Source organism: Hermetia illucens, chromosome 2 (genome assembly GCF_905115235.1).
Source record: "Hermetia illucens chromosome 2, iHerIll2.2.curated.20191125, whole genome shotgun sequence".
In the NCBI taxonomy this organism is placed as follows: domain Eukaryota; kingdom Metazoa; phylum Arthropoda; class Insecta; order Diptera; family Stratiomyidae; genus Hermetia; species Hermetia illucens.
In genome coordinates, this window is record NC_051850.1 from 50,038,667 (window position 1) to 50,062,454 (window position 23,788).

General features: G+C 42.7%; 1 long non-coding RNA gene across 1 annotated transcript; it reads right to left on the minus strand.

Annotated features, from left to right (window-relative positions):
- Window positions 1-18,398: 18,398 nt before the first annotated feature.
- On the minus strand, window positions 18,399-22,556 carry LOC119648131. Its single transcript, XR_005249019.1, has 3 exons — window positions 22,545-22,556; window positions 21,945-21,949; window positions 18,399-18,554 (listed from the first exon to the last, which is right to left on the minus strand). It is a non-coding gene; the product is annotated as an uncharacterized LOC119648131 (long non-coding RNA).
- Between the last annotated feature and the right edge of the window lie 1,232 nt (window positions 22,557-23,788).

A 23,788-nucleotide genomic window follows, 5' to 3' on the forward strand; every position in this document is an offset into this window, starting at 1 on the left:
GAAGAGGTTCAAATGAGCCGATACAATCTCACAAGAAGTTTCTGAGTTGTTTCAGTGCCAGACCAAGTCAGTTGAAACTTGGTTACGAAACGGAGGCACGTTTTCTTCATTTCCTGAGTGAAAACAAAAATTAAAAGCAAATCTAAGTACATGAACGAAATAACATGTAAATAAAAAGAAAACACCAGAAGTAATCAAATGTTCACATCCATGTACGAAGAGTCACAACATCATATATTAAAAATTAGTGAATATCATGATATCATAGTTTTATTGGAGAGAGGAGTATAAAGTTAAATGCCCGTTAAGTCTCATAGAATAGAATCTGTCTAAAGCCCAAATGATAGATAATAACAAAATGATTACAAGCAATATTCTCAAATCACAAAGAAAACTAAATCATCCTCAACGATTAAAAAATATATTTTTATTCATCTTTGTATTCGAAAAATTCCCTAAAATTGGAAAGGGAATTACTAACTACCCTATTCTTGGAAAACATACCAGCGAAGAAGCCTGCCTTAATAAGGAACTCCAGACATGACGGTTTTGCGCCGAGGTCCACCAATTCGATATCCCTAAAAGCTGTCTGGCGTCCTGACCTACGCCATCGCTCCATCTCAGGCAACTAAATGCTCTTCACACATTCGAGCTTTCAGAAAATTAAATACAGATATTTTCATCAGCTTTTTGAACTATATTGCCTTCTCGAATCCATTAAAGCTAGAAAGGACATATCAAAAAAACTGCTAACTGTGGAAATACATGTCCAGAATCTCAAAAACTGTATATAGATATTTAAAGAGACTAGTAACTATGTGATTTGGAATACATATCCAAGGAGGAAAATGCGCAATTAACTAAAGGAAATATCTAGTAAACCTCTCAATAAACCCACAGGCAAACCCAGAAAATGATTTTTTTCCGATTATCCCTCCACTTCAAAGTATTTGCCTTTTAGGACTATATATTTCCTACCGAGATTGAAGCGCTAAAATTTTCCCTAGCAGTCATGAAGTAGAGGCGAATTTTTCACGCTTGACAAGTGAATGTGTGTGTGTATGGGTTGGGAGAAAAGCAAAGCCCCTTCAATCGCTCGTCAATTATCCAGGTTGTCGCCCTTAATACCGCATACACTTCAGCCCGGAAGACCATTGCATATTATCCCAAGGAAAAGCCCACCTTTCGTTTTTATTCGTGAGGTAGAATCTGGCTCTAGAAGTCTATTCTGTTTCTGAGCCATCGCTGTAGAAAACGTCAGTATATCCAGGCACGCATTGTTCTGGTTCGTCCCAATCTATATGTTTCAAGATAACTTTATGTCTTCTACCGAACAGATGCATATGCATCCGAGAATAAGAAGGCATTGCGAAAACCAGATTCAGTTTTCCCAATAACTCTTTCAAAGCTCTGTGCCCCCACGTCCATTGTTTATCAGTAGACCTAAGCGAATTAGTCTATGTGCCGCTTTCATTTCAGTTCTCTGAATAAACAAATCCAAGGACTGCAAATTAAGTAACGCATTTAGAGCTGCGCCGAATGTCATGTTCATAGCGTCGTTAATACCCAGACACACAGTTCTTTGCAGTGTGGCTGTTATACAACGAAAACTTTTTGTTTTCACCTTAACTGACCACACTACGGGTGCATAAGCGAACATCGGCCTAATGATAGCAATATATGTCCACTTTACTAACTGAGGCCTAAGTCCAAATGTCGAAGCAAAGGTCCGCCTACACAGCCTACAAGCTGTAAGAGCTCGTTTCATCTTTACCTCCACATGTTTTTTCTAAAGAAGCTTCTTGTCTAGAATAACTCCAGATATTTCACTTCTGGAAGCCAAAGACGATTCAATTCCCCCCTTTTTGTAAATAATACCATTTATTTATCTGGATGTACTGAAAATCAATGCGGAGGCACAACTGTCAATCAAATCACCAGTGCGTTGTGCACTTTTACACATCGTCCCAAGATCTCGATCAACAACTAGCACAGCCATGGCATGCGCATAAGCATGAGGGGGTATCAGCAGATTCTGCAGTTCACACACGTAAGTTGATCAAGATACTCTACACAAGTGGCGATAGCATACCTCCATAAGGGCAGCCTTTCGTTGCTTCCGTTGTTAAGTTGCGATTAACACCCCCTCCAGCACACAGCAACCTCTACGATATTTTATCGAAAATAATGTGAAGTTGATTTGTCTGACGTTCTTTGGATTTGAATACCAATCTTTTCCAGGCTCACGTATGAACACTACTTTGATCTTCTGCCAAGAAAGCCACGTAGCCCAGAACAACACATTCTCGAAAAATATTTCTTAGTTTAGCTTTAAGTGCTCTATACCCTCCTCTTTTAATATTGCTGGATACATGCCTTTGAATTGTTCAAAGGATAGTATATCAGCTCTCTCTTTTTTTATTGGCAATAATCGCACTCGCATTGCCCACTTTTCCTAGCAACACCTTCATGTTGTAAAGTTTGAAAAAACCACCAATTTTGTCCCTTCCACTTCTGACACTTGTTTTCCCAGGAGGTTTGCTTCCAAAAGAGCCTTTATAGACTCAACTCTGGAGTTCATAAAAGCTCAGATCAGGCTTTTGATAAAAAAAATGACGAAACCGATGACAACGAGCCGACCCCACTTGTGATCGAACAGTGAGAAAATGTCCAAGCGTTACAACATTTAGGTCCTTCGGAGCAGCGCTTAACGGAGTTAGCGGTGTTGATCCTCGGTTTTCGTTAGCAGAGTGTAAATTTCCTCAACACTGAGTAGATGCGGTCCGCCCACTTTTATCAAATGTCCTTTCATAGTATTTTTTGAGAATTGTGGGGTCCTAAGTCCGCATCAGCTTGATGCCGGACCGGACCAAATGGGGAGCAACTTTCTCCCCCCTTTTTTGGTCCACGAACCCCTCGTTTAGGGATTAGCACCCAAACTTTAAAGAAATGTCATCGCCTGACATTTTTTTAAAGTTTGGGTGCTAAGCCTTAAACGAGGGATCCGTGGACCAAAAAAAGAGAGAGTAAGTTGCTCCCCATTTGGTCCGGTCCGGCATCAAGCTGATACAGTCTCGGGACCCCACAATTCTAAAAACATATTTCAGCTCTGGCCAAGCTTTGGTCAATAGAATTGGCGGATTTGCGCTCAATATAATTCGTAGTCATGTTGTATTCTGCAAAGGAGCACTTAACATCTACGAGCCACTTCGGTCACGTTGTTCCCAGGGCAGAGGTGAGGCAGCGTCTGACGATTTGCCTCTGTCCTGGTAAGAAACCGTAAAGCCGTCATCGCCTGACATCCTTTCATAGATTTAACAGCAGCCTCTTGGATTCTCCGAAAATATGGACTGGTGGGTGAATTTCCATTCTGTTTGACAGCAAGCATTGATTGCGCCTCTTCAACCATCACTTTGGCTACTTTTTCCAAAAGTCTATTGAACGCTATAATCGGCCGTATTGAACGCGTTTTTCATGTCCATGATCCAATTACCAGGGGAGACAAAAGAAAATTTTAACTTATATTTTGAAGAGCACTTGATTTCACTTGACTGGTTAGATTACGTTTCTATGCATAATCTGGACATTACACTGCAACATAGACAATGGAATTGGAAAATTTGATGCAAACCCTATCAATATATGCTAAATTGTGCTTGCCATGAGAATATATTTCACTCAAAAATAACGCAATTTAACAAGTTGACGTTCAAGTGAACTTGGTTAAATGCCAAAAAGTAATAAAGCAAAGAATTTCGATTGCGTAAATAACCAAAAGCTGTTCCACCAGAATGTTACACCTAGAGTGTTCAACTTACGATTTCTGACTTGTTACAGTTGCATACGGTTGTAAAATTAATTTTAAATTGCAGTCTTTGGACAATTTAAAAACCTACAAATGGTAAGAGCCTTGTCAACGAGCTTCAAATCCCAAGTTTTATATTCGAGTGTCAACCGTCATTTCATATGCATATTACAAATAAATGGCTACTACCATAAATCAACATGAGTTGCGGCAAGCATTAACTCGGATTTTGTTGAATTTAATAAGGCACAAACTGCTACCAGTTTGATCGCAATAAACCTCTTAGCGGACCCATACTCCCATACCACGTTCACCAAGTCAGCATCTATTTTATTTCGATCAGAAACCTGATGCCTTTCCCATATGGCATTCTTTCTGCAATCATCATTGATGATGTCACACAATAGCATTTGCATGTCCTTATTGGATTCAGTTCAATATTTTCCATATGTGCAAGAAAAAGTTTCAGTTAATCCTGGCATATATGGCGATCAGCGTATTCGAATGGGAGTTTGAAAGCAATCCGCTGCTACCCCCAATTTCGAATAATCTTCAATTTTTCGTTAGCGACCATACATGTAAAAGCTTTCGTTTTATTTTATTTTTTCTATTATGAACGCTGAATGTCAGAAGGGATTAGACTAACGAAAATTCTAAACGCAAATTTGGAATTTAATTACATTAGCGTGTCGCCCGTGTCTAATTATATATGCGTCGCCATTGAGAGGAATTTCTCTTATATGGCGCCAATATACATCCGTGAAATACGCGACCACAAAACTATTCAAATTAATTAGCATTCTTCAAATAATTACAAATCGGATAGATGTTTTGTAGCCGAGAAAAAAGAAGAATTCTATCAACCGTAAAAGGTTATGAGAAGAAGATTTCAGATAGATATTTAACCCTATTTTGTAGAAAGTTTCTAAATTTTTAGAATTAAGTTTTGCATTTCTGAAATTTCCGTGGGGCCACCAGCCTTGGTAGGTTATCCCTGCCAGACTTCCATGAAGATTTCTTCATGCAATGCTTTTGTAGATCAGCTTTTAAAGTTTTTTATAAAACAATGGGATTTTTGCCCACTAGAACCACCCCCTAACTCCTGTCCTCTTCCTCACGGAACCACCACAAAGTATTTTGTCGCGGGGTCCACATGGCTCTACTCTCCCTTCGCACATCAATTGCATTCACAACCGCGAATTTCTCGCCTCCTCCGCCTCTCTTAATCTGCACAAAATCCGCCCTACCATGTCGTTCATTGCATTCACTCCTGACATGCAAGCATTTTTCCAATTATATTTTCCGGTGCTAGTATTCCTCTCAATGTGTCCTCTAAAATCTTCCTTTCATCAGCGAATCTAGACAATGGAAGAAAACATGCTCCGGGTCCTCCGGGATACGGACGCAGCGGGTACAGTTGGGTGAGCTGTCCAATTTAAACCTATAGGGGTATTTACGGTAACCGTCATGTCCCGTCAGAAACTGCGTTCTCTACGTCCACACCATCAATCTTTTGTCGACCCTTTTGTCGCCTGTTCCCACTGTTATGCGATATGCAATGCAGTTGACCAAATTAGCATTGCGGAAAGCAGTATAGAGCTCATCACTCTAGCTATAAGCAGTCTGACAGTCTGGCATCATCCTTGCCAGTGCCATGCTTACATTGGACGCATTGATACAACCATTTTGTAAATGCTGCTTGAAATTCAGTCTCGCATCTATTATCACTCCAAGGTATTTAATTGCTGGCTTTGAAGCGATGATATGCTTCTCCATTTTGATACGGGCAGTGGTTTCCTTACACCGCTTCGTGATAAGCACTACCTGCATCTTTCAGCCACTTCTTTGTTAGCAGTGATTGCTTCGGATGAATATAATTCCACCCCAGCCAGATCTTTTGCAACAGCAATCACCGCTATGTCATCGGCGTAACTCACTATTGTGGCCTCACTAGCAACTGGGATATTGAGAACATCATTATACATGATGTTCCATAACAGCGGTCAATTAAGTAACTGGGTACACTAATCGCCGCCAATGATCTCCTTATAAGGTTCCAACTGGCAGAGTTGAACGCATTTTGCACGTCATGGGTAATCACAGCACAATACTTGCTAGTGCCACGTTCCATGCATTGCATTTTCAGCTAAGCCAGTGACCAGTTTGATGACGTTGACCGTTGATCTGGCCGTACGGAAGACGAATTGTCAGTCTGATAAGCCTCCCAGACTTCCTACAGCCGGGAGCAATCCGTTGTAGATTATTCTCTCCAACATTTTCCCCATAGTGTCCAATAGACATCCTACAGGCCTAGTAGGAAGATGGTTCACCCTTGTTTTTTCCATGTCTCAGAAAGATCCGCCAAGCATGCTTCAAACAACTCTACGAATATGTCTGACTTAACGGCCAACTTAAAGGCTTTGTATGGTATGCCGTCGTTACCGGGCGCTTTTTTGTCTCCCAGCCTACCGCAAATCTTCAGTACTTCTTCCTTCGTTACTGGGGGTATTACAACCAAATCTAAAGACGCCTGTAGACTGTAACCCATTGTGCTCTCCTGAGGGAACAAACCCTCAACGATTTTCAGTAAGTGATCGGGACATGCAATTTGTGGAGCAATCACAACCCTGTAGGCGCTTCCCCATATCCGACTCTGCGCAGAGTTGCTTGAAACAGTCTCTCTTGCTTGGTTGTATAGCCGTTTCTTCGGGCTACATTGTAAGCTCGCTGTTTCACCTCCTGGTCAATCCTATCCATTGCTCTCTGAGCCGCTCGTCTAGTCCGATGGTACGCCGTCCGTAGATCTGACAATTCACTATTCTACCAGCAGTTGGCCCTTCTACTGGGGAAAGTATAACGTCTTGGCATCGATGAGTCGCATGCCTTTACGATACATTTCGTGATATGGAGGGCTCTTTCCAAGGGTGCACCTAGTATAGTGTCCTGATCCAACCACACATCTATGAATATTTGCTCGTCAATTGCTTTCGCAGACCAACCTGACGTTCTCCTCATTTTTGGATGAGCAAATTTCTAACCGCTTGACCTGCTCTTCGGGTCAAAAACTATTGCCTGGTGATTACTATGAGTGTGCATCCTAAGTCCACATCCACTTGATATTGAACCGTACCATCCCTATCCCTCACTTATCCTAAACAATAATTTAGCTTTAGCCTAGTTTAGGCTCAAACTATTGGCGGTTTCACTTGGATATAATTCCCACCCTTGGCGTCTCTTTCCAAATATATATTTGGAAAGACATATATAAAGGAGCGTTTTCCATCTGTTGCCACTCACGGTCACACTGCTCCCAGGGCAGAGGAGCGTCTGACGAGTTGCCTTTTGTTTCATATATAGCAATGTTTTTCATCAAAACTGACATTATTTCCATTTTTAATAAACTCAGTTACAAATAATAAAGTTTTTTGTCAAACTAGGCACGCATAACACATCTTTCATAGTAATGTCGAATTTTAAGTCAGGAACAATATCGAGGTCTTTAGAACATATAACTTCTGATTCGTTTGCTACCGGAATTTCAGGTAAACACAATATGAAATTCCTGTTTCTAATCCAAAATTCGTTCGCCGTTATAGGTGCACTTCCGCAAGAATCCACGTACTACTCTGTTTTGTTAAACTTTTCATTCAGGAAAACGACATTAAATATGCATTTACTATGATTTTTTTTCAATGACGGGCACTGATTTCAATAATGACCATCTTCTTTGCAGTTATAGGATGTTATTATTTTCGTAAATGAATCTGTCATTGCTGTCACTGTCTTCTTATGTCACGTTGAGGGACTGCCATTCTTCGTTGTCCTAGTGTTGTCAGACAAAAATTTATTTGGCGCGGCAAATGCAGCTTCGGATCCCGCACTGTCATTGTCACTAGTCACTTTCATGTTAAGTAATTTCGACTTTATAACATCTGCAGTTATCGAAATACTCGAATGTTCAATTGCCATGATCATGGGAATATAACGATCGGACAAACCTGCTAATAATAATGAACCAACCCATTCGTCTGTTATTGTAAACCCCATTCCATTTAACCGCTGTCCTGTCTCGACCATTTGGGTCACATATGTCGCCATAGAATCGTCAGGCTTTTAGTCTTAAGGATATCAAATTTCGCAGCAAGGTTATTTTTTTTTTAACCGGAATCATCAAAGATGATCTTCAACGTAGTCCATAATTCTGCTGAGCTCTTGGTGTTGGTGTACAATGATGGCTCTATAGTCAATATTAGCTTTGCCTTCGTTTTTGCATCGTCCACTCACTTAACTTGAAAATCTGGCGTTGGTTTGATGGATTTGTACATCCCTTCGAGCACCAACAAATTTTCGGCCGCGAAGCTCCACTCCTCATAGTACTCTCTTTCTTTTAGTTTAGGAACACTGGCTGTTTAAGCGATTTCCCACAATCAATCGATCTTGTAAGTTAACATCAACAGCGTCAGCAATCATCGGTATTGATTGCTGCAAGGTCAGCGTACGTTGCTGACTGATTCCATATCATAATAAACAACAGCAACCTTGCCCATGTGCTAACATACAACATGCACATGTGCTAATGTGCAAAATGCAAGCGATTCCGTGTTCCGGCTTGCTACTGGGCGATGTCGTCACCAGCACCATAACATATGGAAAATATTCTGACGACCTCGGCCAACGGTTGACTGTTGTGTGTGCAGTTTTTGTTTGATTGGACTTTTTCCAACAAACTTAAGTTCCGGGTTGCTACTAATGGACTTTCCATATAAAAAACTGCAGCAACGCGGAAACGTTTTTAGAAGTCAGCTGTGTTGGAGTGGAGCCGTGGTTGGAGTCATACGTTGTGAAGTCAGGTGTGTTGGAGTGGAGCCGTGGTTGGAGTCATACGTGTGGAAGTCTAGTCGTGGGGAGGTCAAACGCGTTGGAGTCGGGTCGGGTCGGAAGTTCTGTTTGGAGATTTTTCGGTTATTTAAGTTTAAGGTAGAAAGTTAGTGATAAAGTAAATAAAATATTCAAGAAACCCGAAAAGAGTGTTTGTGTCATTGTTTCGCTGGAACTTCAGAAACAATTTGGTAAGACCCTAATTTAGTTCTCTCCACAGCCTCACTTGACAGCGAGGGATAAAAGAAGCAGGACTCCATCGCGCCCAAGGGATAAGCGCGCCAAGTTGGATACTTGGCTGGACTTGGGTGCGAACCACACTCTAATAGGAGACTTCTCGAACAATTGGTCCGTCGAGCCGGATTAGGATCCTTCAAGTAAGTATTTGTAAATTAAAATTTATAAAACAGTGAATTTTTATAAAGTTTCTTGTGCAAATTGTTGTTAATAAGTGCGTAGTTTACAAACGTGTTAGTGTTCCGCCGCGACAATACTGAACGGTTCATATAGTACATCGGTAAAGTTATCGGTGCTTTGTTTGTGCTGGAACAACATAGGAACGTTCAGACCAAAGGAAAGATCCTTGTAGTGTTGCGTCTCCTACGTTTTCAGTGCACTATTTTGTTGTTACGTGGGCGCGTTCAGACCAAAGGATAGATCCTTACAGTGTTGCGCTTCCCACGTATTCAGTGCCCCGTTCAGAGTATTGCCATTGCGGAGTGGAAATCACTAATTATTGTTGCTGCGGCGCTCAAATTAGGAGCGCAAAATTATTGTTGTTGCGGCGCCTAAATTTTAGGGCGCAAAATTATTGTCGTTGCGGCGCCTAAATTTTAGGGCGCAAAATTATTGTTGTTGCGGCGCCTAAATTAAGGGCGCAAAATTATTGTTGTTGCGGCACTCAAATTAAGAGTGCAAAATTATTATCGTTGAGGCGCTCAAATTTAGAGCGCAAAATTATTATTGTTGCGGCGCCTAAATCTTAGGGCGCAAAATTATTGTCGTTGCGGCGCCCAGATTAAAGGCGCAAAGTTACTATCGCCGCGGAGCTTGGTATTATCGCGATATTTAAATTTAGCCAGAATGGAGATTCAGGCAATTATTGATGCCCAGCAAGAAAGGGTCGCAAAACTTGAAAGTGTGCGGGAGTCCCTAGTCAAACTCCGGCAAGAAAAAAGGACGCGAGAGCGTTTTGCTGCGGCATGGGAAGAAGTGCAACAGCTTTATTGGGATTTCCTCGCCGGCCACAGCCAACTTCTTCGCCAAAACGCTTCTAAGGACATAGTCTATTTCCGAGAAAATAAACTATCCGTTATGATCGGTATTTACAATGCTACTAAGGAGCTGATTGGGCGTGTTCATCGCGATCTCATTCCCGAAGGCTCTCCCGTCGATATAGAAATCACAGGTGGAAGGGTAACATCAAGTCCACGCCCCGGACCTTCAGTCGAGCTTAATGAAGCTCAAGGGGAGTCGGAGGACGCGACAAAACAACCGGAAAACTTGTTCTCTAGAGAATGGTTTCCCAGGGTTCGCGATGACTTGAACATACCTTTTGGTGACATACCGTTGCCGTCAAGAGGCTTCGGGCTAAGAAGCTCCGAGACCGAAGGCATTCCTTATTGGAATCGCGGTCATAGACCTCGTCCTTGTCCACCAGTCCCTGATATTCCTTCGTTTGATGGGGATCTTCGTCACTTTGAGTCTTTCCGTAGTATTTTTCAATCAGTCTATGAAGGATCTGATATTGGGCGAGCTGAAAGGCTAATGATGCTGCAGAGCAAATTAAAAGGTGATGCGAGGAGAGTCGTAGAGCACTTAGGAGTGCATGGGGAAAACTACGCTAAGGCCTGGGAACTTCTGGAACGACGCTACAGTAATCCTCGGGCGCTGGTTGAAAAGGAGATCCAGGCCCTCATAGATCTTCCCCAGATAGTATTACAAGACCCCAGTACCATTGGAAGGGCACTTGATACAATGCGCTCAGTGGTTCAAAACCTGAGGAAGGCTGGGTTCAATTGTGATCAAGGTGTACCTTTCATACCTTTTATCCTTACCCGTAAAATGGATGTCTCCACCCGACGGGAATTTGACTCATTGCTAAAACAGCCAAAACTTCCCGTAACAATTGATGATATTGATCTATTCCTGGAAAATAGATACATAGTTATGTCTCCCAATTGGGAGGGGTTGGGCGGACTCGCGAAGGTTCAAGCAGAAGAACATTCCGTTGCTAAGAAGGCAGAGACCTTAGGTGGTCGAAAAAAAACCGCATAGGGAAATTTCCCTTGCCGCAAAAGCACAAGGGGGAAAAATAAAGCGGTTTCCATGCTACATTTGTATGGAAGATCATCTGGTATTAAAATGTCCACGGTTAATAAACAGCAAGGACAAAGGGGATCTTCTCCGGCATTATGGTATCTGTGTCTTCTGTGCCTCCCATAAGTACAAAAATGGTACGGAATGTCAAAGGCGTAAGTTTTTGAAATGTGAGCTTTGTCATGGGCAGCATGAAACAGTATTGCATCCCGGCAAAGATCGATCGAGCGGGTCATACATGCAAGGGAGTATTTCTCATCACGCAGAAAACTCTACAAAACTTGCCCATTCCGAAACTATATTGCCCACAGCTGTAATAAAGATAAAGGCAAAGGATGGAAGTGTAATTTCAGTTCGGTGCTTGGTCGACCAGGGTAGCCAGAGCAGTTATATCACTGAGGAGTTAGTTCAAAGGCTGCGACTAACTAAGAAGAGAACCAATGTGGAAGTATCCGGAGTGGGAGGAGTATCCGCAGGAAGAGTGTCTTCAATTGTCGGGTTGACTCTTAGTTTAGAGGATGGCTCAAACGTGGAAACGAAGGCGCTGGTAGTCAAGCGAGTTACCAAAGGGGGTCTTCCTCGTCCACCTAGGGGAATAAATTCATTGTTCCCAGGCAAGAGGCTGGCAGATCCAGTTACAGATCACGCTTCGCATGTTCCGGTTCTTCTAGGTTCCAATGTCCTTCCTCAATTATTTTTGGAAGGAGTGGAAGTTGTGGAAGGATTTTTAGCCCAAAATACTCGATTTGGGTGGGTAGTATCTGGTTCTGCAGCATTGCCTGCTTCTAAAGTTACGGCCTCATATGTTTCCTTGGAGGAACTTGAGCAAAACCTAAGGTCTTTTTGGGACATGCCCATTGACAAAAATGATAGGGTTGAATTGGATGAAGAGCGATGTGAACATTTATTCCAATCACAGCACTATCGAACTGAAGACGGTCGGTATGTTGTACCAACCCCGTGGCGTCAGGAGGATATTCAGTTGGGAAACTCATTTAACAAGGCAGTTCAGTATTTTCTCGGCCAGGAGAAACGGTGGTTAAAGAACGCCGAACTCAAAACGAAATCGGACGAGTTCATGTCAGAATATCGGGACTTGGGTCATATGGAAGAGGTCCCTACTGAACTCCGAGGTGATACTAGTGGAGACGTTTATTACATACCATACCTGAGTGTGATTCGCAAGGATGCTACCACATCGAAGCTCAGGAATGTTTTTAACGCCTCCAGTCCAACGTCGAATGGCGTTAGTCTTAATCAAGCAATTCTTCCTGGGCCAAAGTTACAAACCCACATCTTTGATATTGTTACCCGTAGTCGGAAATTTGAGTTTGTCTTCTCCAGTGATATTACTAAAATGTATCGCCAGATTTTGCTGAAACCAGAGGACCAGTTAAGACTGAGAATCTTATGGAGATCTAACCCGAAGGAACCTATTCAGGAGTATTTTCTGAAAACAGTGACCTATGGGATTGATTGCGCTCCTTGGCAGGCGATTAGGACACTTCATCAGGTAGCCGAGGACAACGCACCCGATGAGGAGACAAAATGGGTAGTAAAAAACGCCTTCTACATGGATGACTTGTTGTATGGGGCAACAAGCATTGGTGCTGCCAAGGAAATTATTAAAAAAATTTCGGGAACATTGGAGAAGGGGAAGATGTCTCTAACGAAGTGGTCCAGTAACCATAGCGAAGTTTTGGAAAACATAGATAGATCGCGACAAATTGATTCCTTTGTAGAATTGCAAAAGGCTGAGAGTGACTTAAAGATCCTGGGGTTGCACTACAATCCTCAAAAGGATTGCTTTCAGTATAGTATCAAGATAAGAAAAATTACTATGTTCACTAAAAGAAACATCCTGAGTGTGAGTGCATCTCTGTTTGATCCCATTGGCTGGCTATTGCCCGTTATTATGAAGCTACGAATCGAAATTCAGAAGTTGTGGCAAGAAGGTTATGGCTGGGATGAAGAGATTTCAGGAGTTGCCCAAGAACAAATAGAAAAAGTGTTTGCTTCATTAGGAGATTTGAATCAGGTCCAAATCCCTAGATGGATTGGGTACGGTAATGAGAGCCACGTAACTGAGTTAGTTGGTTTCAGTGATGCTTCGGGGGATGGATACGCTGCCGTTATTTATAGCAGAGTCAAGACACATCGGGGTTACGTCGTCCGTCTTATTGCATCAAGAGGGCGAGTTACCCCTCTGAAGGCCCGGGTTGGTCAAGCCGAAGGGCTTTGTACCATTCCCAAGCTCGAACTGGAAAGCGTGGTATTATTAGTCGAATTATTAAGGGATGTCAAAAAAAGCTTAGGGGCAATTCCACTAAAGTGCTTAGCCTACACTGATTCTGAGGTAGCCCTCGCTTGGATCCGAAGTCAGAAGGAAATTGAAAATAAGGCTGTAAAGCGTAGGGTCGCATCAATTAGAAAGGTTCTCGCTCCTTCCGAAATTCATTATGTACAGTCAAAGTTAAACCCGGCTGATTGTGCATCAAGAGGAATGCTCCCCCGGAAATTTGTAAACCATAAGCTATGGTTTGAGGGTCCTCCTTTTTTGCAAGGGGATCTACCTGTCACTCCCTTTGTGATAAAAAATTCAATAATAAGTTGCGTCTCTTTAGATTATGGGGAATCGAAGGGCTTTACCGATTTTAGTACCCGGTTCTCGTCGTCGACTAGACTGATCAACACCGTTGCGTGGTGCTTAAGGTGGAGAAACAGGAAATCGGGCTTCCTTTCGGCCATGGAGTTAAAACAAGCAGAAGTCGCGGCGACTAAATGGCAGCAAATGGAGCTATTTGGAAAGCAAATTGCGAGGTTGACACACGGGCTACCCGTGGAAAGACATCATTGGCTAAGTACGCTCGACCCCTTCTTGGAGGAAGGAAGTGGTCTTCTCAGGGTGGGAGGACGGTTGAGCAACGCTCCATTACCATTTGAGCAGCGGCACCCCATCATTTTAGGAAAATGTCATTTGGTGGATCTCCTCATTAGACAGGTTCATGAGGGCAATGATCATTGTGGGGTTGGAGTCACCATGACTATAATTCGAGAAATCTATTATATACCTGCTCTACAGCAAAGGGTTAAAAAATGGATAAGGACGTGTACCAAATGCATCCGTATGAAAGGTCTGACAGTTACCCCCAGGATGGCAGATCTCCCAGTAGAACGGACAGCAGCTGAATTTGTGTTTGAAAACGTTGGGACTGATCTCTGTGGCCCATTTCAAATCAAAAGTGGTCCGTTGCGAAATTCAAAAACAATCAAAGTATACGTGGTTGTGTTTGTGTGTATGGCAACCAAGGCTCTCCATCTTGAGATTTGTTCCGATCTCAGCACCAATGCCTACCTTGCCTCCTTCCGTAGATTTGTGAGTCGAAGGGGACAGCCGAGGTCGGTTCGGTCAGATAATGGCACGAACTTGGTCGGCGCAGCTAAAGTATTGACCAATGCCTGGCAGCAGGTATCTGCCGAAGTCGGGAAAACTTTAGCACAAAAACGGATAGTTTGGCACCACAATCCGCCAAGGGCAAGTCATTTCGGAGGGTTGTTTGAAGCTGCAGTGGGAAGCTTCAAGCGTTTTGTGAGAAGGATGCCAGCGGTTGTTAATCTATCATATGAGGATTTCCATACTGCTGTATGTACTTGGGAAGCCATCCTTAACAGTAGACCATTATATCCGTTATCAGATAATAGTCACGATTTGCAGGTACTGACACCCGCACATTTTTTAATCCAGCGGGGATTATTAAATCCTCCGATGGGGAAAGGTCTCAGGGAAGATCTTCCTGCAACAAGGCGGTGGCTGCAGGTCCAGGAATTGCAGCATCAGTTTTGGGTAAAATTTGAACAAGATTATTTGGGCCATTTACAGAAACGATACAAATGGAAAAATCCAGGGCGCCAGCTAGAACAGGGGGATTTGGTTCTAATAAAGGAAAAGGATCATAGTCCCCTGAATTGGAAGGCGGCACGGGTGGTTGAGACGTTTCCGGATCCCAACGGTGTGGTGAGGCAAGTGAGATTAAAAACAACTGAACGGGATAACGTGAACCGTGCAGTGCATCAGCTTGTCCCATTACTACCGGAGGATGGTAAGCTGCAACCGGATTTATCGGCAGATAGCAGGCCTAATCCGGGAGACAAAGCAGCAATCGATGGTCCTGCGTCTAGAACCCGTGGAGCCGTAAAGGTTAAAGGAGGTTTTCTGGCTCGAGCTGCCTTGATTTTGTGTTTGTTCTTTCTACCCGGCAGTTTGGCCTCCTCATCGGTGGAGCCGGTGTTAGAATCAAAGAGTATTCACTTAGGCGATGTTCAAGTTAAGGTGTTCGAGTTAAAGTACATGGTAGCAACCTCAGTAAATTTAACCGCCGATCTAGAAGTCATAGCAGATCAAATGGAAAAATTTAAAAAAATATGCGCCAGACAAGTCAAACAGGACATCCAGGAACATTGCGGGACTCTGTTAATCGCTAACGAGCAACAGGCTAAGGACGTAAACCAGAACCTTATTGCCGCTTATAAACCCAATCGAGCTAAGCGGGCCCCAAGCGTGGTTCCGTTTATGGTAAAGGAGGCTGTGAAACTAGGGGTTAAGTACTTGCCAGCTGTGTTCGGCACGGGGGCAATGGTATACATGGGCTATCGAGATGTCATGATCGGTAATGAGATACAGAGCTTGCAGAATCAGCAAGCTAAAATCGCATCCTTGATGCTTAATATCACGGATCTCGAGTATCATCAGGTTGAGGGGCAGATTAATGCTGTTGTGGAGCGACAGGAAGTAGCAATGCTCCAACAGGAAATATCAGAATACTCAATGGAGCTACAATCCCTAATAGCAGGGATATGGGCCAAGCATCAACAGTTGAGTAAACTGAGACCAATAGGAGAGCTTACAGAATATGTAAAGCGAATAAATAAGGATGTTCCAGGGATGACCTTACCAATTTTGGAGCATCCGGAGAGCATCTTTGACATTCATCCTCCTTCTGCATGGGTAAAAGACGATTTAATTACTATCGAATTTTTAATCCCTCTGGCTTACAAAGAACGGTTTGCCCACGTAGCAGTAATTACTACCCCCGATCATCAAAGCCTTACGTGGGATTTGGGGACGGCTGTCCCGTTTCGGGGTTTATTCATGGGGCCTGGGAAAAATGACAAATTTTTCTTTGAGGAAGATGCAGTGGAGATCCTACCCGGATTCTTTGAAACTAAGCTTGTTCGATCAGGACCGTCCTGCGCGCGTGAAATTGCAAAAGGAACAAAAAATCCGCGAGAGTGGTGTTCTCTTAGGAGGTGGAGTAATGGCACTTTTGTGGCACGTTTAAAACCACAACTTGGGGCAGTGTTTAAGGGTCAGGTGAAGGAAATTCCAATAATCTGTAGTGAAACTTCTTACGAGCTTCGGTTTCCAGTGTCCTTGATAGACTTGGCTCACTGCACACTTGATATGGCCATGTTCAATATCACAGGGACTCCTCATACCGTAGTATTGAATTGGACAGCAAAATTTGAGACAGTGACTCCGCGATTTCACCAATTAGATAAGTTGACAGTGGCCGCAAACATTTCTGTAGACAGGGATATTAGTATTTTGCGGCAGGAATTAGAAGCAACACTTGGACTGGAATCAGAATTTCGGCAATACATCCCGCACGGATTAATTGGGGGAGGTTTGTCGTTAATCGCAATCATTATCGGTGGTTTAATTTGGGTAATTAAAAAACGAGGTAGAAAACCGGAAGAAGAACCTAGCTTTGTGAGTCACCTATCCTTGGAAGATAGAAGGCCAGGGAGTTGGCGAGAGTCAGGGGAACAAACCAGGGGTGAAGGAATCACCACTTCAATTGTATAACAAAATTGACCAAGAGGGTGCACTGTATATATGTATTGGATTTGTAAATATAGTAGTTGAAGTGAGTATCTAGTTTTTTTCACGGCAATGTAAATATATTCCATGTTACGAATTAAGGTTCATGAATTAGCTTTCACGGCAATGTAAATAAAACCCATGCCGCGTCCTAAGATTCATGATCCTTACTGTGTTTAATTTAATGCATGCATGATTTTAGTATTGTTATTGGGTGATTAACAAAAAATACAGTAGTAATAGTTTACTAAACTAACATTGTCAAGTATGAAAGTCTCTTTTCAATACAAACGTATAACTTCTTTCTATATGTAGATGTTTACATCAAGAAAAATTACGAAAAAAAAAAAATATGTAAAGTAACTTCCATTTTAAAAAAAAAAATATTTGTAAGGAAGTTACTAGTAAGTTCAATTAAATTAACATTTTGTAAAGTTACTTCCATCTAAATCTTGTAAGGAAGTTACTAATCAAGTTAAATAGAAACTGTTGTTACGCTGTAAAGTAGCTTCCATTAAAAAAAAAAACTGTAAGGAAGCTATTAATGAACAAAAAATTTTTAAAGCAATCATTACCGTAACTAATAAGCATCATGTAAAGATTTTTTTTGTAAACTAGATAAAACTATATTCCGTAAGAAATAACTTTGTAACATTAGAAAATAAGTGCAAAATGTACACATCTTGTAATTCGTAATGTAATTCGTAAGAAGAAAATCTTTTGTAATAATAGGTAATAAGTTCAACGACCACAGATTACTCATCTGGCACAAGCAGATCATCAGGACCAACCGAAGTTATTATGACCGTCAACAAAATGCTCCGCCTCAGCAGGAAGTTTTCTCGGGTGGGAGAATGTTTAAGCGATTTCCCACAATCAATCGATCTTGTAAGTTAACATCAACAGCGTCAGCAATCATCGGTATTGATTGCTGCAAGGTCAGCGTACGTTGCTGACTGATTCCATATCATAATAAACAACAGCAACCTTGCCCATGTGCTAACATACAACATGCACATGTGCTAATGTGCAAAATGCAAGCGATTCCGTGTTCCGGCTTGCTACTGGGCGATGTCGTCACCAGCACCATAACATATGGAAAATATTCTGACGACCTCGGCCAACGGTTGACTGTTGTGTGTGCAGTTTTTGTTTGATTGGACTTTTTCCAACAAACTTAAGTTCCGGGTTGCTACTAATGGACTTTCCATATAAAAAACTGCAGCAACGCGGAAACGTTTTTAGAAGTCAGCTGTGTTGGAGTGGAGCCGTGGTTGGAGTCATACGTTGTGAAGTCAGGTGTGTTGGAGTGGAGCCGTGGTTGGAGTCATACGTGTGGAAGTCTAGTCGTGGGGAGGTCAAACGCGTTGGAGTCGGGTCGGGTCGGAAGTTCTGTTTGGAGATTTTTCGGTTATTTAAGTTTAAGGTAGAAAGTTAGTGATAAAGTAAATAAAATATTCAAGAAACCCGAAAAGAGTGTTTGTGTCATTGTTTCGCTGGAACTTCAGAAACAATTTGGTAAGACCCTAATTTAGTTCTCTCCACAGCCTCACTTGACAGCGAGGGATAAAAGAAGCAGGACTCCATCGCGCCCAAGGGATAAGCGCGCCAAGTTGGATACTTGGCTGGACTTGGGTGCGAACCACACTCTAATAGGAGACTTCTCGAACACTGGCAATGTAGTCAAGTTTTCGCGATATAACTTTCACTAATTATCTATTTTAATTCGCGATGCAAATGTAAATGCGAGAGGCACCATCCTATTCAATTCCACCCAATTACTGGCCTACGTTGACGATATTGACATTATGGGAAGAACAACCCGAAATTTACAGTCTACCTTCATCCAGATCGATCAGGCGGTGCGAGATCTCGGGCTGCACATAAATGATGGCAAGATGAAGTACATGGTGGCAACGTCAGCGCTAAAAAGCACAGAACGAACAACAACGAATCGTACTGGTCAAACCAAAACAATGAAAATAAGAGACTACAACTATGAGATCGTTGAAAATTTCTTCTATCTAGGGTCGAAAATCACAACCGATAGCAGCTACGATGATGAAATCCGCGCACGGTTGTTGGCAGTCGACAGAGCCTATTTCAGCTTTCAAAAAGTGTTCTGCTCGAAACATCTCACCATAGGGTCAAAGCTCTTACTGTACAAGACAATGATCTTGCCAGTCCTTATGCACTCCTCGGAGACTTGTGTTCTTAGTAAAAAAAAACTGCGAACTTTTGGCCGCGTTCGAGAGAAGAATTCTCCGAAGAATTGTTAACCCCCTACATGAGGATGGACGATTCCATAGCCTACATAACGATAAAATCTATGAGCGATACCATAACCGTCCGGTTGTGAATAAAATCCGGCTCAACAACTTGCGGTAGGTGAGTCACTTAATCCGTATGGATGGGGATGATCCAGCCCAGAAAGTCTATAAGGGCAATATTTATGGTAGAAAAAGAAGACGAGGCAGACCCTGCCTGAGATGCAGCGATGGCGTAGGTCAAGATATCGAATTGGTGGACCTGGGCGCAAAACTGGGGTGTCTTATTAAGGCAGGCCTAGACCGGATACCGGTTGTTGCGCCGTTGAAGATGATGATCAACATTAAACAGAATAACTGATAATTTCGGGATAAGCCCATAACCTATAATGAATCAAATGAATGTCGTTAACAGACTGACTTTATTTGACAAGTATAATTCAGATTTATTTATTGAGCAAAGAAAAGAAATACATGGGCGGTACAAAAAGAATATTAACTTAAAAGCTCAAGCGTGACTAATTAAGTATGTAACGCTAACCTACAGAAATATCCGACCTAGCCGGTTACGTGGTATAAAGTGAAAAGGCGGTGCATGTCAATGCTCATTTGACATAACATATGCTTAAACCTAAGAATAATTTATACCTTACAATACCTTATATTATACTTACAACACAAAACAACACAAAATAGTACTCCGTACTGGAAAGCGAGAAAATGGGAGTTTTTAGATACCGGTGGACAGGATTGATCGACGGATTCGGAGTGGAGCGCAGTCCTTTCTCAATGGTGATAGCAAACTGAGAAATGTCTACCTTTTAGTCGATTTGGACCAGTGCAAGGGCAGAGACCAAAGGCGGGAGAGATGAAGAGGCCTATGGGATTGCGTGACATGTACTTTAGAGCCTAATCGGTAGAAAAAAAGGACCTTAATTTAGGAGGGAAATTGATGATTACAGATATCAAATTTTGTACAGGCTAATTAATGTTGATTGTCTTAATTAAGACTAGGTAAAGGAAAATAATGAAAAGTGATATACACCTGCGTGGGGATTGACAGCCGGAAAATTGGCCCTACGTGGTTATCCTCTGTGAAAGTTCGGGGTGGAGCTTTGATAAAAGGAGGGGATGAAGGAGGACGAGGAGGCGTGATGGTTGAGAGGAGAACTACTGTCCGAGAGGAGAGCCAGCCCTGACACGTATTACCTCTGCTCGCGTAACAGTGCATTGCGCTTAGAGAGATTTTTTACCAGCGAGTTAGGGTGGGACAGTCACTTTTTCAGTCTGACGCACCACAACTTGATCTTGTGCGGAATTATGAGGCCAACCCTGGAGAGGTCGTACAGGAGAGAGTTTTTGTGAAATTTTAGGTTTGACCTTCTATATTTGGCCGTGCATTTCCTGAATATCGTCCTTTCTAATCGTTGCGGGGCTTCTGCAACGTTTTATGACATGGTAGCCCATGCTAAGAAACCATAGGTCAGGATTGGACGAATAAGATTTTTGTATAAAAGGGTTTTGGTGGCAGGGAACAAGGCCCGGGATGAGAAGAGGTTTTTTAAGGCAGCTGAGGCCTTAACAGCTTTGGCAATAGCACATCTGACGTGAGGGTTTTGCCAAGTATAATCATTAAAGCTGACATTATACCGTAAAAATACATAATACAATATAGTGTCTACATTGCACAAGAGATGGCGTTACTAATAGCAAAATACAAATAATAAATACTTTTATTATTTTGATATATCATTATAATATGTGAATATGAAGCATCATACTAGATCATTCGGTGGAAATCCTACTATTACTAACAAAGTTATAGTATGATAAATCAAAGTTGTCTCTTTCGCGTCAAACTACTTCTTCCCAAATCCCAGTATCATATCGAATTGAATTGAAGATTCAACGTATATATACTACGAGCTATGTACACAAATATTGTTACATATGAAATCAACAACATTTCATAACTGAAGTACCGAGCTTTCGGTTTCCGTAGTGTTAGTATCTATAATAAGTAAACAATAGGTAGTGTATCAGCCTGAACGCAATCAGTAGAATGTTATGATCGGCTAAGTCAAAGTGGTCAAAGGGTAGTATAAGTCCCAGAGCGAAACGTGGATTGGTACCCACGATGGAGCATAAAACCTGGAAAACGCCTGCTGAACCAACACCATCAGCTCTAATACCAAACCCTATCTCCAGGAGGTGATCGTCTTTGTTAACGAAAAGCTGCAGATGGAGAAGGATGAAGGTGAGTCACTTGTTACGAAGCCACAACAGGAGCCTCGGGCTGGACGGATTACACAACGACGAACCCAGCAACCAGAAAGGAATAACTATTTGCGCATTTTCTCAAGGAACGTGCGCTCCCTGTACGGAGATGAAGCTGATAAGCAGCTAGCCGATACCCTGTCCCAATATAGGGCAGATGTAACAGCGTTACAGGAGATGCGTTGGACAGAGACCGGTTTCCTGGAGAAGAGTCGCTACAACATATATTATAGCGGCCATCCAGTAAACCATCCAGTAGGTTTCTTAGTCAGCCAAAAAATGAAACCTGCTGATATCGGCTTTGAAAATATAAGCGAACGGCTATGCAGCCAAATTTAAAAATATAAGCCTCATTAACGTTCACGCTCCTACAGAGGAGACTGGACAGTCGGAGAAGGATACCTTCTATGAGGCAGTAGAACGAACCCTCGAAGCCTGTCCCAGATATGATATCAAAATCTTACTTAGGGATTTTAACTCCTTCCTTACTTGGAAGGAGCCCGTATTCAGGCAATACGTTGGCTCCCATACCTTACACCAAAATACAAATGATAACGGACTGCGGATTATTCAATTAGCAGTGTCACACGAAATGGTTGTTGGAAGTACCTGGTTGCGCGGAAAGCGGTCCACAAACATGCGTGGGCCTCTCCAGACGGTACCACTTTCAACCAAATTGACCACGTGTTGATCGAACGCCGCCACCTCTCAGCTTGATGAATGTCCGAACATATAGAGGAACCAAAATAGACTCCGGTCACTATCTCGTTGAGATGGTGCTCCCAGCTCGAATAACAACACCACCCAGAATCCCCTCTGACAATCAGTTGAGAGTTAACACAGAAGCCATCCACAACACCTATAAGCGGGAAATGGATGCCGCAATAACCGCAGTCAACGGAGATCCTGAAGATGAAGCGTCAACAAACGATCTTCACAATCACCTGAAGAACGTTATCATAAATACGACCACAAACATACTTTGCCCCAGTTGCAAAAAAAGTCGGAATAGCTGGTTTGACGATGAATGTAAGCTAGCGACGGAACGGAAGAATGCTGCATACAGTAATGCTGCATTCTCAAAGATCGCAGGCACGCGCGGAGACTTATTACGAACTCCGTCGAGCAGAGAACCGACTTCACAGACGGAAAAAGGAAGCCTGGGGGAACCAACAGGTCTGTGAACTCGAAAAGTACAGGGAGCAACCGCACCAGGCGCGCAAGTTTTAACAACAAGTTAGCGGGATGAATCCTTACAAACCTCGATGTTCATCCTGCCGAGACAAAGAGGGAAATCCGATTTCCGACAGAATGGCCATATTGGAGCGGTGGATTGAGTATTTTGATGAACTACCGAACAAACAGAATATCGGCGAGTTGGTGGTCCCGCCAACTGAAGACGACGGACAAATACTGCCATTCATCGGCTTAAAAACCATAAGTTGCTAGGAACCGATGGAATTACAGCCGAATTGGTTAAATATAGAGGCGACCAATTACACCAAGTGGTTCATCAACTTGTGCTCAAGGTGTGGGACAACGAATCCATGCCTGACGATTGGCAAAGAGGCATTATCTGTCTCATACATAAAAAGGGAGATATCACACAGTGCAGCAATTATAGAGGTATTAATTTGCTGAGTACCATCTATAAGATATTCTTCGCTATCTTGCTAGGCCGGATAGCCCCATACGACCAGAACATCATCGGCTTATACCAAAGAGGCTTCACTCCAGGCAAATCAGCAACAGATCAGATTTTCTCTTTGCGGCAAGCGATGGAAAAACTGTTGGAATGTGGCCATCAGTTGCACGATCTTTCCATCGAGTTTAAAGCCGCCTATGATAGCATAGCCAGGGGAAAAGTGTACACGGCCATGAGAGAATTCGGTATCCCGACGAAATTGATACGACTGACTATTCTGGCCCTGACCAATGTGCGAGGCCAGATAAAAGCAGCAGGATCACTCTCAAGACAATTCGACATCAACAACGGTCTATCACAAGGAGATGCCCTATCATGCGTCCTCTTTAACCTGGCCCTGGAGAAAGTGATCTGTGATGCTGAGGTAAATGCAAAAGGTACGATCCTCTTTAAGTCCACCCAACTACTGGCCTATGCTGACGTTATCGACATCATGGGAAGAACCACCCGAGACGTACAAACTGTCTTCATCCAGATCGAGCAGGCGGAACGAGTTCTTGACAAAGTATATTGTGGCAACGTCAGCACTAAAAACCAACCAACCAACAACATCAAACCGCACTGGTCAAACGGGAAGAATAAAGATAGGGGACTACAGCTTTGAGACCGTTGATAATTTCTCCTATCTAGGATCGAAAATCACAACCGATAACAGC